At 49.9% G+C, this 12,830-nt stretch overlaps 1 protein-coding gene across 1 annotated transcript in view; it reads left to right on the top strand.

Annotated features, from left to right (window-relative positions):
- The window catches only part of LOC139060152 (uncharacterized), a 97,621-nt gene that overhangs the window by 84,007 nt on the left and 784 nt on the right, over positions 1-12,830 (top strand). The window lies entirely within an intron of this gene.

Genomic DNA, 12,830 nt, shown 5'->3' with positions numbered 1-12,830 from the left:
CGGACGATCTCGCTGCTGCCACCATCGGTAAGGTTCGGAGGTCGTAGAGAGGAATTTGGGAGGAACTAGGTGAACAGGGTTTATTAGCAGTATCTACATTTTAAACAAGTGATATATTTACGCAGTCTAGCGTGACTCTCCAATGGAGCACGCAAAACGAAGCATTCAGCATACGAGCACACAGCTCACGAGTACGATCACGAGTACATTTACGAGCACAGACGAGCATGAGCACACTCTAGCCGCCGACAACAGCTGGTTATGTACACTTCGCGTTCCCTAGATCCCTTGGTGAGGGAAACGGCTCTCCAATCGGACTGTCCATAGTCGTTGGGGCGTAGTCGACCCAACTTGGAGGAGGAGGGCTCACACACTTGGAGGAGGAGGGCTCACGACCTGGAGGAGGAGGGCTCACGCACTCTGGTTTCTCAGAACCCGAGTTGAGCGCGTCCTCGTAGTAAGGTGGTCACGCCTGACTCCATCCGGCGCCTCTAAATTCGAGTGGACCTCGCACAATGGCCTCCGCCGCTGTCCATTGTCTGGCGTCTTCAAAGGCCCGTGAAAAGGCACCGCATGTCCTTCCAGGAAATCCCCCTGCTTCAGTCGAACCGTGAAGGCGTTGGCAATTTCCCTAACAATAGTTGGTCCGCCGATCGCGTTTAGTCATAGCGGCACCGAGGGGTTGTTGACGCGCCATCTCGTGGTCCCTACGAAACGAGTCACCGCGGCGGGTGTTGAAGGCTTCCATGGTATCTTCGGGGAAGCTCGCCATGCTCGCAGCTGCAGCTGGCTGCGAAAACTTGCATGTTGCCACCTCGGTAGGCTATTCCTAACAGTGCCAAAAGTTTCGAGGTAGTGAGTGAGTGAGTGAGTGAGTGAGTGAAACAACTTTATTTGGTCCACTATAGACGTAAGCAAACTCCACGTCACCTGGCTAGGCCCACTTGGGGACCATCAGGTGAAACCTGACGGCCCTCTCGCGAGCCCTATGGACTGCCAGGATTGGAGAGGTCTGATCCTGGGCCCTAATTAGCTTCATCATTTCGTCTTGAGTGAAAGGGGGACCGGCAGAGGCGCAGCCCCACAGGACATGTTCGAAGTCCGCATAATCACCACACAGAGGGCAGTCCGGGCTTGGGAACCGTTCGGGGTACATTGTGTGCAGCGCTGCGGGGCTCGGGTAAGTGCTTGTTTGCAGAAGTCTGAGAGTGACTGCCTGGGCCCTGCACAGCGAGGAGTGCGGCGAAGGTAGGAGTCTTCTTGACAGATAACTATATTTGCAGATTTCGTTGTACGAGCAGAGAGGCTCGGGTCGCCCAAGAGACGACGCGTTGCCCAGCGCACGGTCAGTCAAACCTCATGCAGCCGAGTGCGCCTCCTCGTTGGGGTTGATCGAGGCACCCTCAATGGTTCTAAGGTGCGCAGGGAACCAGGCCAAAAAGTGATACTTCATGTCTTTGGCACTTTGGATGATACGTAGGGCCTGGGGAGCCACCATTCCCATCTGAAAGGCCCTGACAGCAGCCTTGGAATCCGAATAAATCGTGTCATGTACACTGTCCATCAATGCAAGAGCAATAGCAACCTGCTCTGCAACGCTGGAATTAGAAGTGCGAACGGTAGCGCAGCTAAGGATTTTAGAATCACAGTCGATGACCACTGAAGAGAAGGCCTCTTCTTGAACGTACGAAGCAGCGTCTACGAAGCATGTTCGGTCCTTGTTCAAGCGGGCACTGGCGAGCAGAGCTTTACCCCTGGCTCGTCTTCGTCCTTCGGTGTAGGTGGGATGCATATTTCGTGGCATCCGGTGTATGTAAATCTTGGACCTTACGTCGCTGGACAGCTTCACAGCGTCGAGACTGACGACCGTGGGTTTACGTCCCGGCTTGCCAAGTATGGCTCGACCCGCTGGGGTACCGGAGAGTCTGACAAACTGGGAAAATTCTTGGGCTTCAACGATTTCTTCGAACGTGTTGTGAATTCCCAAATTGAGGAGGTCTTTTGTGTGCGTTCGGATGGGAACGCCGAAGGCAAGCTTGAAGACTCTTCTGATTAGGGTATTGATCTTGTTGCGCTCCGATACGAGCCAGTTGAGCATAGCCCCTGAATAAGCGAGGTGGCATAGCACGAAGGCGTGAATAATCCGGATCAGATTGTCTTCCTTTATTCCGCGGTACCTGTTGGCGATTCTTCGGATAAGGCCGAGGGCGCTTTCGGTCTTGGAACAAATGCGTTTGAGGGCGGCTCCATTGGCCCCGTTCGACTCGATAAACATTCCTAGGACCCTGATAGTGTCTACCCGCGGAACTGGGGAGCCCTTACCGGTGAATAATGTAATGTGGCTCTCTGTTGCTGGCTTCCAGTACCGGTGTGAACCGCCTCTGGGCCTCTTCTTGTAGAGCAAGAGCTCGGATTTAGCGGGCGAGCACCTTAGCCCGGTGGGGATAAGATACCGCTCCGTCACATCGATGACCTCTTGCAAAGCACCCTCGACCTGCCCTTCACATCCACTGGAGCACCAGATGGTGATGTCATCCGCGTAGATCGTGTGGTTAATGTTTGGGATTTTGTTCAAGGCCCTCGACAGGTTGATCAGGGAGATGTTGAACAGCGTCAGGGAGATCATCGCCCCCTGAGGTGTTCCCTTTGGCCGAAGCTATATTTCGTGGGTCAAAAACTTGTCTATCTTGAGTCTAGTGGACCTTGAGGAAAGGAAGGAGCGCACGAAATTGTACGCCCGTTTGCCGACGTTACACTCTGTCAGGCTCTGCGAATGAAGGCGTGCGATATGTTGTCAAAAGCCTTTTCCAGATCCAAGCCGAGAATTGCCTTAGTGTCGGCGGAGGTAGAGTCAATGATCTGGTGCTTGATCAGTCTCATGGCGTCCTGAGTCGAAAGCCCTGACTGAAAGCAAACCATGTTGTGTGTATAGCATTCGTTAGACTCGAGATGGTCAGTGAGGCGGTTAAGCATGGCGTGCTCGGCAATCTTTCCAACACACGACGTCAGAGAGATGGGCCTTAGATGGTCGATGCTCGGAGCCTTAGCTGGCTTTGGTATGAGTACTGTGTAGGCTGCTTTCCAGCTCTTGGGAATAACGCCGCTGCACCAGATATCATTCATCTTGTGCGTAAGAAACTCGATTGAGGCATCGTCGAGATGCTTGAGCATTTTGTTGGTGATCATGTCGGGCCCAGGGGCAGATGTGCCGTTGAGGGATGCGAGAACTCGCTTGACCTCAGCCACGGTAAAATCCTCGTCCATAGATGGTACGCCACGCCCATCGTACTCGGGAAACTGGGGGGGCACCGGATCGTCCGTGGCCGCCAGGTACTTGTCTATGAGGTGCTCCGTGACTGCCTCATCTGGAGTCGAGTCGGTGGCCAAATGGACAGCTTTCGCCAAAGCTCTCTTCTTGTTGGACTTGGTGTTGCCATCGTGCAGTAGGTGCCTAAGGAGACCCCAGCTTTTACCGTTCTTGAGCTGGCCCTCCACCGAGTCGCACAGCTCGTCCCATTGCTGCTTGCATAGCACCTTGCAATGAGCCTCTATCATCTTGTTTATATCGGAAATTTTCTTGCGTAGTCTTCTGTTATGGCGCTGAGTCTTCCATCTCGCCAGCAGTGCCTGCTTGGCTTCCAATACATGCGCCAGCCTACTGTCCATCCTGTCCACCTCCAGATCGGTTGTCACCTCCTTGGTGGCTCTAGCCGCATCCTTCTTTATCTCGTCGCCCCAAGAGTCTAGGTCCATATCATCGTTAAGGACGCGCTCGGAGTGGTTGGCTCGGAACAAGTCCCAGTCAGTGAACCTAAAGGTCCTCGTTTTGTTACGGGCAGCCTTGATCACAGCTTCGATGATGCAATGATCCCTACCGAGGTCCATGGCTGCGTTGGTCCACTTGACGTTTTCCAGGTTCTTGACAAAGGTATGATCCGGAGTCGTATCTCGGCACACCGAGTTCCCTCTCCTGGTTGGAAAGTCTTTATCGGTTATCAGCGTAAGATCTTCCTCCGTTGCCGCGTCCCATATGTCTCTATCCTTCTTCGTATTGGTACAATAGCCCCACGCCTGATGCTGAGCATTAAAATCCCCCATGACGACTAGAGGCTGACAGCTGGCCAAATGCACGGCCTTCTTGAGAATACCACCAGGCCTGGCTCTGTGAACGCTGGGTCTGCAGTAAACATTCAGTATGAAGATGCTGTTTCTTCTTAAGCGCTGCGTAGGGGGGTCGACAAGGAGTTCGGCCATGATGTACTCAATGCCATTGTCCGCGGGACCAAGGTCTCGCTGAAGGCACGTGAACTTTTTACTGACCAGGATGGGGACCCGCCTTCCTCCTTCAGTGGAAGCCACCGTAAGGAAACCGGGGAGCTTGATAGGTGATGATGTGATCGTTTCTTGCAAGGCGATTACTTGGGGTTTGTCCTTTACGCTCTTTAGGTATTGTCGCAGGGTCGCCCGTTTGCTGACGAACCCTGCGCAATTCCACTGCCACATTGTTATGACGTTAGTTGCGTTATCCATGTTTGGGCTTGGGAATGAGTTGCGAAAGTGCCGCATTAATAATGGCACCCTCCGTCGGTGAGGCAATGACGCTGTGCAACTTTGGGACTTGTGCTGTAGATGTGCTTGGCAAAGATCCGTGGCTGGTCCCCTCCAGCCTAAGTATTCTAGCGCTGAGGGCGACCAGGCCCAGCTGAGGGTGCGTGATCATTTCTTGTACGTGAGAAAGACCTGTCTGTATGTTGGAGATGGCGTTCTTGACATCAGACAGGAGTTCTACCATCTCGTCACCCCTTGAGTCATCCAGGGCACGCCGCTTCACTGCAACCGTCTTGGGAGGGGCCTCCACTGTGTCCATGGCCGAAGAGCGTGCGGCAGGCTGAGAAGCTGGCTGTGTGAGCGCCAATCTTCGTATTTCTGCCATCTCGGTGGCTAGCCGACTGATTTCCTGCTTGAACAGTGCGTTTTCCTTTCTAAGACTATCATTGGCATGGCTCAGCTCTTCGAGCTCATTCGTAAGACGCAGGCCGTGTGAGTCTTGAGAGTTGGACGCCTGCGTTTGGTTGCCACGGGCCCTATCGGCCCACGTTAGAAAGGACTTGCCTTTACCGCCGTTCGGGGTCTTCGAACGTGAGCTGTTGGATGAGTCGCTCCCAGTACGGGACTTGGAGCAGCTTCTGGAGCTGGAGCGCGCTGGAGAAGGCGATGTGAGTCACGATCTCGAGGTAGAGCGACTTCTGGAGCCCCGTCGACTTGTAGAGCGGCTCCTCGAGTGCAAGCGACTTCTGCCCCTAAGGTTGGTGCTGGATGAGGCTTGCGGATCGGAGGATCGAACGATCGACGGCGTGGGGAGCTGCTCTTGCTGCCTGGCACGCTCGAAGCGTCGTCGGCGAACAATGTACGGCGTCTTGAATCTATGCGCACACTCTTTACCGGCTGTAAGGTGCGGACCACCGCAGATCTTTCATTTTGGGGTGCATTGATGCTGCTCATCAGGATTTGGCAGGCTGCATCCCCGACAGGTGACGTCGCTCGGTGTTGGACATACATCGGCGCGATGCCCGAGTTTTCCGCAGGCATGGCATACGTCCACTTGCTTTCGATATAGGAACATTTCATCAGGAGCGTTCTGTACCTGACAAAATTCGGTACCCGCTGCCCGTCAAAGGCGATGATGATGGTCCCAGTCTGAGCGATTCTCTTGGCTGCTAGTGCAAGAGGGTCGTTCTGGTTAACAATCTTGCCATCCACCATCGCAGGGTCGTCTTGTAACGGTATGCCACATATGACTCCCTTGCACGTGGAGTGCGGGGCTGTCTCGTACGCGCAGAATTCGTGGATCTTGCCTGTGATTCGGATTTGCTTGATGCGGGCATATCGATGGGCATTCTCCCGTCTGAGATTGCTGGCCACCATGATGTTTTGCTGTAAGTTCGGGCACAGAGTGTCTTGTGTGAGCTCGTGCTGGCTGATGCCGGAGGCTGCAAGTATTGCGTCAGCCATCGTGGCCGCTCCAATTTTGGAAATATTCAGCCCACCTCTTGGTCTAATAACGATCTTCGTGTCTTCTTTGGGAAGAACAGGCATTCGGCTTGCCCTAGTAATCTTGGGCTTCAGCGCTGCGCCGCTAGACTTGTAGCTATGGGGAGCCAAAGGCGTTGCCATGGCGTTCGGGTTAGCTTCCCGCGATTTGGCGCCAGCTCTTCTAGCACCTGCGGTTTGCCATCCCTGCTCTTGAGTGACTTCCTCCGGGAGAATATTTTCTCCCTCTACTCTTGATATTCTATGATGGTAGCGGACGAGTGGCACTGAGCCGCCCCGGAGGCCAAGGCGTGGTCTCTGAAGTGCTCGTTAGACGCCGCCAACGGATGCACAGGAATGTCCTTAAAATGGTGAAAAGTCACTCACTGTGGCAAAAAGGGTATCCACGTGGTCCTTACAACTTCACGGAAAAGCTGTGCACAAATAAAAATTTGCTCGCGACGATTAAATACGAGAAAAGCTGGGAAAATGCGGGAACCGAAGAACGCGTCTTGACTCCTTTCGAGGTAGTAAATAAAATCGAATTTGAAATAGTTGAGCATGAGAACTAACCCAAGGAGTGACATGTAAGCTTGAGGAGCGTGCGCTTAAGGATCGATAGCGAGGGATTTTGAAGCGGCTTCAATTGGAACCTTCCTTCCCCCGCCATCGGGGGCCGTGGGCACCGACTGTGCTCCGTGTGTTAGGGTGCTGTTTGGTACGTGCTGGCCATATTGTAATCAATAAACGCATTAACTATGCTGGATGTCTCGTGTTCCTGGGAGGGCACCCTTACGTACGGCCAGAGCCGGTCAGGCTTTTCGGCTCGGTGCTCGAACCTGTGGCGGGTCTATCGCCGTTCGCCGTCTTGTTGCATCGTGAAGCTCCCCCTCTCGGGGGCCACTTGGCGACGCCGTGCGGGGAGACGTAGAGTGAGCCCACAACGTCTAATGATTCGCACCACGTCCTCTGATTGCGACGCATGTTGCTGTGTGGGTTGATCTTCACACGTCCACGTTGCGATAGTATTGGGAAATCTGGCGAATGGTTGCAAGACGCGTCGGCTTTCGGCCTGCTCGAATAGTCGGCGCTCTTTAATGATTGCATCAACAGTGGAGCAGCTCTTGCACATGAGCAGATTAAACGCGTCGCCAGCAATGCCCTTAAGCATGTCCCCGACCTTCTCAGCTTCTGTCATGTCGTGGTCAGCACGTCCTGGATTTAAGACTCTGACGGGGATTGGGCACGGGAGGCCAATTCCGGCATTGCGGCAATATTACGGCAGGTTGCTTTGCCAAACAACTCTGTCAATTTCTCTTTGCATTGGTCCCAGCTGGTTAGCTCCTCTTCGTGATTTTCGTACCACACTTTTGCCGTGCCTCTTAGGTGGAACAGGTTATAGCTAGTATAAGCGTAGGTTCCATCTGTTGATTCCACTCACGCGCTCGTACATGGCCACCCACTCTTCAACGTCGGCGCCATCGGTCCCGCAGAAAGTTCCAGGATCCTTGGGTCAGGGCCGTAGCATGCGAGGGGGACGTAGGAGGCGGTAACAACGTTGATCCCAAGTGCTAACAGTCATTCGTGATGCGGACGGTGATGCGAGGTCCACTACGGAGCTCCGTTTCCAGCCGTGATACCCTAGTGTTCCTGTATATGCTCCCGCAGGGAGCAGAGTTGCGCATACCTTTTCCGGCGCCGCTCGCACCGCTATTGGCCGAGCGCGAAAAATGACGTCAAATGATCCGCGCCGCTGCGAAGCCAACTTTACGGGCGCATCGCCGACTCGTGCGAACTCGTCGTTTCCGTCATTGCAATCAGCGGACCGTCGATCGTGCGTTGAGAGGAGCAGCTGCGGGTTTCAGGTACGGTATTCGACGATGTGAAGTCAAGGACCTTGGTGAAGTGATACGAAACACATCGTACTGGCACTTGTATTCCAGTATGACGGGGTGCAGCGCACCACACTGCACAAACCTCACGGAAGTCAGCCATAGGAGTAAATGCTTCAGCCAAGCAAACTAGCTGGAGACACACTGATACTATAGTGAGAGTGTTGTTGCTAACAAGTCTGGGCTTCTTGACTTTGAATGCACCCTTCAGAGTTTAAAATTGAAATTAATAATATGTACCTCCCTCGTCAACCGCAATTTCTGAAGAGCTAGGACATCTTTGCAGAAAGCATACAAGGGAACAAGGATAAAACGGGTGCTAAGTTGGCATATGCATATTTAGCTCTCGAGCTGTGATAATTGTAATATATTCCTTCTCCGTGTGAAGTATTGAGAACAGTAAAATTGATTCTAGTCAATTTATTGTCCTGAAGTGCACAGGCTTATTTATTTTGTTAACTAATTGCTGCCATAGAAGCTAAGCCGCAATTGTATGTGTGCTAGCTTGTGAGCATCATGTATCAGCCAGTGGAACAAAAACTTGTCGTTCATTTAAACACGCTAGAAATCTACGTTGTGCTTTGGTGAATGATGTTTCCTGTGGGCGGGAGTGGCGTGAATGCACTGTTCAATGACGTAAAACTTCCTTGCCTCTAATGCGATAGGTCACAAAGCTTTGTAACCTGGCTTTTTGGCCAAAACCTGCTTCAGTGATTTCATTGATTTGATACAGTGTCTTCAACTACTGGCTTTTCTCCGAGTGGTAAGAGACCAAGAAAAATGTGTTGTCAGATTACAGTCTGCACTGTGAATAATTACTCTGCAAGTTTGCCGTATTGATGTGATTAGTGCAAAAAAATAACCTGTTGTTACTCTTAATAGCTTGTTGCCTTTCCAGTTTCCTTGAATTCTGCCCCCAAGGTTCCAAGAACCAGCACACTTGGCCTGCTGCCAGCAGCCGTTCATGCATTCCCTTGTATGAAATAAATTTGATCTAGAAGCTCTTGCATCTTGAATCTTTTTCTACTTGTAGATTTGCTGCTACTATATAGCTGATTAGTCTGCGGTATGAATGAATCGTAAAAGTAAGCTTTGCTTAAAATGTGCGCATGTGAACATTTGAAATGCGCTTAAATCTGTGTCTGCACCGCATGTATCGAAAACGTGCAGCTGTTGTGAACGATGGTTAGTGATAAATGACGCTCTGTTAACGGTCACTGACATAACTGCAGGCACGATAGCTCTCTTGGCGACGGTCATTAATCGGCTGGTTTCGGCAGCCAAAATGCGCTAAGTGTCCACCTTACGTGTGTGAAGTTTTAAACACTCTTTAAAACATTTCTTGCTTTCTGACAGTGATAAGACAACTTCATATGCATGCTGAAAATCATTGCGCCGCCTTTTGTGGCAACGTACTGCGCGTTTGCGAGCGAACTTTGGAGCTGTTCGAGCCACGGGAGTATTTTATTTTGGGGAATCGAAGGTGGTCCTACCCCCTATTTGTACGTTCATGTGTGTGTTTGTATATGCGTGTTTACAGAGGTACATACAAAGTTTCGGTTGGTTCGAAGCCCACCTCCTCCGACTGCACGAATGACTCGTTCGAGCGTAGCCTGTATTAAGAAGTGCCCTTTGCTAAGCGCCTGCGAACAATTGGCGCTTGTAGCTCGCGACCGCTAGAGAAAAAGGCGGAACACCGCGCGGCATTTGGCTCCTGCGCGCACGAGGAGTGGCTTCGCTGCAGAGCTGGATCACGACGGCGGACCTATGAGCAACTCTGCTCCCTGCGGGAGCATATACAGGAACACTATGATACCCCGCACCTCTCAACATTATGTTACGGGGATGTTGGGAGTATAGAAGATTGTATTTATATATATATTGTATTGAAGATTGTATATATATATATATATATATATATATGAATATAGATATACAGAATGCGTCACACGCAGCAGCCAGCGTCCCGCGATCTCCTCCTTCCTCTCCTTTCATCCTTGCATAACAATATTTCAAACATTGCACACATCCTATAGATATCTATATAACGGGTAAGCTAAGTCCCATCCAGATCACGTTCTTTAACATTGAATGGACATCAGAGCTCGACAAAAGTTGTCTGTAATATATGTTCGTTTTAGGGATACAGGAGGTTCATAGAACATTGGATGGATATTTCCCGTTCAGACTCTAGACAGCTACATACCTGCAAGTGCCACAGCAGATGTACTATCGAATACAAATAAAATGCGAACAGCCGAACTTGTGGCCGAAGCACAGCTGAACACACAGTGTGCGGCGTCGGCCATTGATCTTTGTACACATGCACGTGCATGTGGTATTGACATGGAATGCAGGGCTGTTTGTCCTACTGCGATTATGTCAGCTGTATTTTGTTTGAAGCTTCTACTCTCACCCTGGCATTACAATGCTATTCCTATCTGCGATTACTTTTAAGGTGGCTAGCACTGTTGTTGCTCTTCCAGTGCTTTAAAGTTTGAATAACAGTGCAAGGACAGCAGAGGGGACAGAAGAGAGAACAGAGCGCTTTTTTTTTCTTTTCAGGAAGCATAGCAAGCTATACAGCCACACACTAGCACGCCAACCATGCGCAGAGCACCACGACAAAGCCATGCAAAGCGCTCTCTCTTCTGTCCCCTTTGCTGTCCTTGCGCTGTTATTCAAACTTTAAAGCATGTTTTACGAACAAGCTCAATCTTACACCCTCCAGTGCAATACATTTTTGGTGCTATTCAAATTGCGATTAGACACTGGCAGTTCTCATGGTGGTAACAAAAGGGAAGCAACGGACGTTAGAAAACTGGATGCATGCCAGCTTTATCAAGCTACAGATGCGGTGATGGTGCTAGCCACCAAAACAGTGTGCTGCCAGGTGGGAATGTCACTGCCGCGGAGAGATGAGAAACAACTTTCGGGCAAAACAAGGGTGGCGTTTGTCATAGTAGGGCGAGCAGCGATACACTCTGTGCAAGAACCACATGCCCACGCACGAGCACAATGCCTGACCGACGACTTGCACTGTACGTTTAGTTATGCTTTGGCCACACGCTCTGCTGTTCGCATTTCATTTGCCCTCAGTGATACATCTGCTGAGATACACTAATGCCACAGTTTCCGCATTGTCGGCAAGTAGCTGATGACCTTGTTTGAGATGTTTTATTAACATCTAACCGTGTAAATGTCAAAATATAAATTGAAACACCCATGCGGTATCTTTCTTATTAAGGCGAGATCCTTAAATGGCTCATGGTTTGAAAAAACTGATGTCGGGCGTTATTGCACCAAAATTCAATGGGACGAAAATTACGGCTCGAACCCTCGACATTTGATGTTAAATGGGGCAAAACGTAGTAAGGCCCAGTACATTAAGGTACAGTTAATTAGGGCACTCTAACCCACTTTCTTTGTCGGGAGTCGAATCCACCTGGAGATATGGGCAAACCAGCCGCATCTCCAATTAGGATTACAATTGATATCGTGAAGGACGAGACTGGAACCCACGACCTTTTGTGGGAGTCGGGCCCTCGTCCTTTTGTGGGAGTCAAACACACGACTTTTGGTGTTAATTAAGGCAAAGTTAAGGCACTCGAAACCACGATCGAACATCGAGATATGGGCAAACCGGCCATATCTCGAAGTTGGATTCCTAATTGGCATGGTGAAGGTCAAGAGTCGAACCCACTACTATTTAAGGCGAAGCTAATTAATATAGATTTAATGAAGTCATTCGAATCTTCAACATTTCGTGTTAATTAGTGCGAAATTAACTTAAGGTACCGTTATTTAGAATATAGTTCATGAAGACACTCCGACCCTCGACCTTTGGAGGGAGTCGAATCCACGACATTTGGTGTTAATTATGGTTAAGGCAATCCACGACCGTCGGTGATAATTAGGGCAAATTTAATTAAGGCGCAGGTAATTAAGGGCGAGTTAATTAATGCCCTCACAAGCGCGACCTTTGGTGGCAGAAAACAACAGGAAATGCGCTCGAATGAGAATGGCAAGTAATTTAATAAATGTCTCGTGAGCACCCAGGGTGTTGCCTTCATCCTCATTAACGTATGCTAAAGTAACAGTCAACTTTTATTTAGAGTCCTAGTGCTCATCAAAATGTGAAACCTGGGCTCACAAAATCGTAGATGTGTTTTGATCCTTATGAATTATTACAAATCATGCAAGGGCTACATGGAAAGGTGAGTTCAGTAAGCACTAGGTAAAGCACACAAGTGATTCGCGCCATGTCATGTCAACGTTACTTTTTATTTATACAACTCATAAAGCTTTATCACCAAAATTATTGGCACCCAACATGGCACATGTATGAAAATATTCATTGCAAGTTCTAGCGCCATACAAACAGCTTAAACATGGATCTAAAAAAAGTAAAGAACTTCCCAAATAGCCACAAACATCCAATAGATGTGCCGGATTGATCCAAACATCTAGCAAAATATGGGCTGTCCTATGGACATCCTTTAAATGCACATAAATCTAAGGGACGTACAATGACGTCAAAGTTCTAGATGCCCATTGAACATCCATTTAGTTCATTCATAAGACGTACAGCCGACAAAGTGCTGGATGTCCACAGAACGTCTCTAAAAAGAGTACTTTAGACATGCATTGCACCTCCATAAAGGTTGTAGTTTAGGCGTGCATGGTAGGCCCTCCAAAACTTTCGCATTACATACGCCATTCTATGATTTTGACGTGGACAATGCTACGCAGTTGGTGCCTATAGTTGCTGCGACTATATTGCGCAGTATCATCAGTTCACATGTAATGAATGTCCATAAGACGTCGCATTCTTTTGTTGGACATCGATCGATCGTTGCTACTTCATGAACTGGGTGTTTGCGCATGAAATGTACATTTCTTTAGTAG

This window comes from Dermacentor albipictus, chromosome 1, assembly GCF_038994185.2.
Source record: "Dermacentor albipictus isolate Rhodes 1998 colony chromosome 1, USDA_Dalb.pri_finalv2, whole genome shotgun sequence".
NCBI lineage: Eukaryota > Metazoa > Arthropoda > Arachnida > Ixodida > Ixodidae > Dermacentor > Dermacentor albipictus.
Note: the sequence above shows the minus strand (reverse complement) of the source record. Positions and strands in the feature narration are given on the sequence as shown.